Here is a 6000-nt window from a genome sequence, read left to right on the forward strand (position 1 = left end):
CCCATAGAATGGCAGATATCCTAAACAGCACTCTGGCCTCAGAATCAGCCCTAAAGGTATGTGGATCTGGCTGAAAAGCCCATGAGAGTATTTCAGGCATGGAAAGCCAAGACACTCTGGCAAAACAAACAAACAAACAAACAAAAAAAAACACCACCAAACACCTAAATGAAAGATCTCTGTGAGTGAGATCCCAGTGGAAAGAACAGGTCTTCAAAGAAGGAGGTACCTTTCTCTGAAGGGAGGAGAGAACCTCTACTTTGACTATGACCTTGTCTAAACAAGATAAGAGTCGGAGAACTCAAGGGGCTTCCATAGCCTTGGAAACTCATGACTGGAGCATAGGGAGATTACTGATGCCATAAACAGGAGTGTCAATTTGTAAAGTCAACAACAGGAGTCACTGTGCACTTACTCCTCATGTAGGATCTCTGTCCTTAATGTGTTGTATAATGTGAATTAATGCTATAACGAGTACTCAAACAGTATATTTCACTTTGTGTTTCTATGGGGGTGCAAACTGTTGAAATCTTTACTTAATGTATACTAAACTGATCTTCTGTAAAAAAAAAAAAAAAGAAGAAGAAATTATCAATTCCCAACTTGACTCTCACTGGGATTAAACATGACAATAGGTCTGATCTGATTTCATCATTTAAAAACTCATCTATTATTTTTCACTTTATGTTTCTGTGTGGGAGCAAACTGTTGAAATCTTTACTTAATATATGCTCAACTGATCTTCTGTATATAAAGAGAATTGAAAATGAATCTTGATGTGAATGGAAGGAGAGAGGGAGTGGGAAAGGGGAGGGTTGTGGGTGGGAGGGACGTTATGGGGGGGAAGCCATTGTAATCCGTAAGCCGTACTTTGGAAATTTATATTCATTAAATAAAAGTTAAAAAAAAATGCCACCCCCCCTTTTTTTATTTTGACAGGTAGAGTTATAGACAGTGAGAGAGAGAGACAGAGAGAAAGGTCTTCCTTCCGTTGGTTCACTACCCAAATGGCCACCATGGCAGGTGCTGCGCTGGCCTGAAGCCAGGAGCCAGGTGCCTCTCCTGGTCTCCCATGCGGGTGCAGGAGCCCAAGCACTTGGGCCATCCTCCACTGCCCTCCCGGGCCACAGCAGAGAGCTGGACTGGAAGAGGAGCAACCAGGACTAGAACCCGGTGCCAGTATCCCTTGCCCTAATGCAGACAATTAATAATGACAGCCCAGTTAATGAAGGCACTGGCTCTGTGGAGTTAGGGATGATTCTCTTCCCTCCATGTGGAAACTTGATATTGTCTGGAGATGGTTTTGGTTTAGCCAAGTCAGTGCTATTGGCCTCTGGAGGGATCAGGACAAGGAAACTTCTAAGCATCCTAAAATGCACATGACAAGGCCTCTCAACAAAGAACTCTTTTGTCAGGGCCGGCGCCGTGGCTCACTTGGCTAATCCTCCGCCTGCGGGCACCGGAATCCCATATGGGTGCCAGTTCTAGTCCTGGTTGCTCCTCTTCCAGTCCAGCTCTCTGCTGTGGCCCGGGAAGGCAGTGGAAGTTGGCCCAAGTGCTTGGGCGCCTGCACCTGCGTGGGAAACCAGGAGGAAACACCTGGCTCCTGGCTTCGGATTGGCACAGCGCCGGCTGTAGCGGGAATTTGAGGGGTGAACCAACGGAAGGAAGACCTTTCTCTCTGTCTCTTCCTCTTAATGTCTGTAACTCTACCTGTTTAAATAAATAAATAAATAAATCTTTAAAAAAAAAACAACTGTGTTGCTCAAAGTTTTAGTAGTGTCAAGATTGAGAAACCATAAACTAAGGAAATTATAACATAGAGATACTAGAAGTTAAGGAGCATAGTTATGATTTTGTAACTGGTTAAATATAGGCAGTACAAAGTAGAGCGTGGTATTAGGGCTCCTGCTTGGGTTACTGATGGGACAAAAGAATGGGTTAGGAAGAATAGAGATAAGAAGTAAGCTGTTTTATATGGTAAGTTTGAGACATCCATGCATGTTACAGGGCTGGCATTGTGGTACAATGGGTTAAGCAGCAGCTTGCAATGCTGCAGCACTGGTTCAGGTCCTGCTACTCCACTTCTAATCCAGCTTGCTGCTAGTGTGCCTGGGAGGGCAGTAGATAATGGCCCAAGTACTTGGGCCCTGGTGACCCATGTGGGAGATCAGGATAAGATAAGGCAAATAAGATCCTGTCTGGCATTGGCCTGACTCAGAATATGCCATTTGGGGAATGAACCAGTAGATGGAAGATTGTGTGTGTGTGTGTTTGTGTCCTCTCCATGTCATTCTGCATTTCAAATGAAATAAAATATTTTATCAAAAAATATGCACAGTTGGAAGAAAGGGTCAGGAGATCAGAGTAGTTTGACCTGGAAGGTAATAGTTCTGGGAAATGTTGGTATGCAAGTGTAATTCTATCCTTGGGGGAAGGGTGGGTGGGGTGGGAAAGAGTTATCCAAGGGATAAATTTGAGTATATAAGGTAAATGAGAAAGAATGGGCTGAAAATTAATCAAAATTTCTAGACCATCATTCTGCTTTATTGAATAAAAATATCTGTGGTGGGCTTTGTGGTATATCAGGTTAACCTCTTGCTTGTGAGGGTCGCTTCATATATTAGAGGGCCAGTTTGAGTGCTGGCTACTCTGCTTCTGATTGAGCTTCCTGCTAATGTGTTTGGGAGGCAGCAGCAGATGTGTCAAGTGGTTTGGCCCTTGCCACTCATGTGGGAGACCTAGATACAGTTCTTGGCTTCTGGATTTGCCCTGGCCTAAGACCCTAGCTGTTAAAAGCATTTGTTGAGTAAACTAGGGGATGGAAGATCTCCCTCTCTCTCTCTCTCTGACTCAATAAGTTTAGAAAAAGAATGTATGTCTACCAGATCGGATTATCTGCAGAAAAGGTCAGAGAATTTGCATTTTAAGCAAGCAACTCAGGTGATTTTGCAGCAAACTAAGATTTAAGGACAATAGATTTAGGCCTCAGAAAAGTCTGAGAAGGAGCAGATAGTGATGTAGCTGGAAAAAAACTGATAAGAGCAGAGTCCCATAAAACAAGGAAAGAAAGATTTTAAAGCAAGGCTATCTCAGTAGAAGAGGTCACTGTGGGGCAGTACTAGCTATTAGAAGAACAATGTTGGTTGCATATGGAATGGTAGTTTTTTTGCTAGCAATATGAAAAAGGTAAAGAGAAGCAAGTACAGTTAAATAGAAATTAAATAGAAATGCATTCTATTTAATCCATTGTGTTTAAAATATTATCATATTAATATGTAATTACTGTAAAAAGCTAATTAGGTATATCTTTTGTCATATAAGCCTCAGAAATTTCTAGTACCTCTCAATTTGAACTAGCCACATTTCAACTATTTGGTAACAACATGTGGCTAGTGACAAATGTGTTGGATAGCATAGCTGTAGAAAGTCAAGTAAGAAAATAACAAAAGGAGGGTATTCAGGATGTCTGAATAGTGAGAAGCCTCACTGACCAAAGTCACAGGAAGATACCAGAAGAAAAAGGAAGGACCATGTTCTCAAGGGACTGACTGAAAAAAAAAAATCTTTGGAAAAGTGAAAGAGGAGAACAGAGACTCCGTGGGGCAGCAAGGAGAGAAGATAGATACTGCTGCTGTTGGCCATACTGCCAGGTACCCCTGCATTTATGTGACCGTCTCCTAGCTGGGAAATGCCATGTTGCCAAGAGGAGGTAGGAAGATGGTACCATGGCCTCCACCACCAGCAGCTTTAACTGAGGGAGAATTCCACAGTCCCTACTGACTTCAAGTCTAGCCTGGGGAGCTGACAGGGGTCTGAGCAAGTAGTTTCCTATGAAAAGGGAAGCCATGTTGCCTCCTTGTCCCCCTCAGCAAAGTGTCAAACTCAGTTTGCTGTGGTAGAGTTGCTGCTGAACTCTGTTCTGACTCAGGGGTCAGCAAGAAGTCCCACTGCTACCAGAAGTCACCAGAGCTGGAGGCAGGGTAACTTATAAGGTGAAGAGCAGACACCCTGTATCCTGTGACTGTGGGTATTCAGGGCATAAGCCCAAGAGCAAAGACAATTGCAGGTTGTAGCTGGGTTCCTGTGCTTCTGCCCAGTCTGACCACAGAGACTCAGAACTCCCTGCACATTGAGGATGGATCTCACAGTGGGGTCAGGGGACACACTATGAGTGAGTCAGTGCTATGGAGGATGCCCAAGCCTGGGTGAGTGAAGTGAGTTCACTCTAAGGGGTGTGAATCGGCTAGTTCACCCTGGCATAGGGAAAAGCTGGAACTTTGAACATACCAGTTAGCTCCAACATCCTCTCCCTCTCACTGACTGTGGCCAGAGGTGCTCTCCCACACCCATCTCTGGTATCATTCTGGATATTTGTCCTACCTACATACAGTGTCCTGAATTCTCTAGCCCCATCCAGTACACTCCCTTGGAGCTCAAGTGTAAGGCTTAGGTGCTTCACCAGACCCTAGATACGCATAAAAAACTGTAATTAAAAAATAAATAAAACTTTAAACAAACAAAAATCTTCCAGAAGAGATGGAAATGAGATCTCCCAGATGCACAAAAATGAATGTATAAGGACAAGAAACATGTAATATGATTTCCCAAAAGGAACACAATAATAAATTAACATTGGATTGTGACGAAACAGAGATTGATGAAATGCTTGAAAAACCATTCAAAAGAATGATTATAAGCTTACTCAAAAATACATAGATTATAGTTATCTCAATAGATGCTGAGAAAACATTTAATAAAATACAACATCCTTTCATGATATAAACCTTAAAAATTGGATATAGAAGAAAGATACATCAACACAATAAAGGCAATATATAACACCCATGCTGGTATCATATTGAAAGGGGAAAAGTAAGCATTTCTGCTCAGATCCAGAACCAGACAAGGTTCTCTCACAACTGTTATTAGGACACTTTCACAACTATTATTCAATATTTTGGAAGTTTTAAGCAGACCCATTAGGCAAGAAAAAAAGAAAGGGATACAAATCGGAAAAGAGGTAGTCAAATTATCCCTGTTTGCAGATGACATTGTCCTTTATATAGGGAAACCAAAAGACTCCACTAGGAGACTAAGAAAGTTTGGCAAAGTTGTACAGTACAAAATCAGCACACAAAAATCAGTAACATTCTTATACACCAACAATATACTGGCTGAGAAACAACTTGTAAGATCAGTCCCATTCACAACTACAAAAAATTTAAATACCTTGGGATAGATTTAACAGAGCACGTATAAGATCTCCATAATGAAAGTTACAAAGCATTAATGAAAGAATAAAACACAAAAATTAAAGCAAAATCTTTTATGTTCATGGATTGGGAGAATTAATATAATTAAAATGTCCATGGTACACAAAGCAATTTATAGATTCAATGTGACCCAAATGAAAAGTCCAAGGACATTTTTCACTGAATTAGAAAAAAAAATTTTTAAATTCTTATGGAAACGTGGAAGACTGAATAGCCAAAGAAATCTTAAACAATAAAAAAAAGTTGGAGAGAATCATAATACCAGATTTCAAGACACTTCACTGTTATTGTTGTAATCAAAACAGCCTGGTACTGGCACAAAAGAACACATTTGGATTTCTGCATAATTATAGCTAGAAAATTGGGCATAATATAAAAAATTGTTTTCAGATACTAGGCAATGGATAATGCAGGATTCTGAGTGCTGATGATGTGAAATAAACAGTAATTTCTGACCCTAGCTTATTCCCTAGAGGCAGTGTCTGGGAAATGGAACAGTGTGAGGAACTATTTTGTTGTGAATAATAATTTGGATGTTAACCACAGGCCCATATGTTAGGTACTTGATCCCTAGAGACTTATGTTCTTGAATTAAGGGAAGAACTAGGTGAAATCATAGTGTGTGCAGTTGGGGCCTTGGAAATAGTAAAATTGGGTTGTTAGGTTGGAACTTTGTGATTGAATCATGGTGGATTTATAAGGAGAGAACACAGACATAAGATGA

The sequence above is a fragment of the Oryctolagus cuniculus genome, chromosome 1, assembly GCF_964237555.1.
Source record: "Oryctolagus cuniculus chromosome 1, mOryCun1.1, whole genome shotgun sequence".
NCBI lineage: Eukaryota > Metazoa > Chordata > Mammalia > Lagomorpha > Leporidae > Oryctolagus > Oryctolagus cuniculus.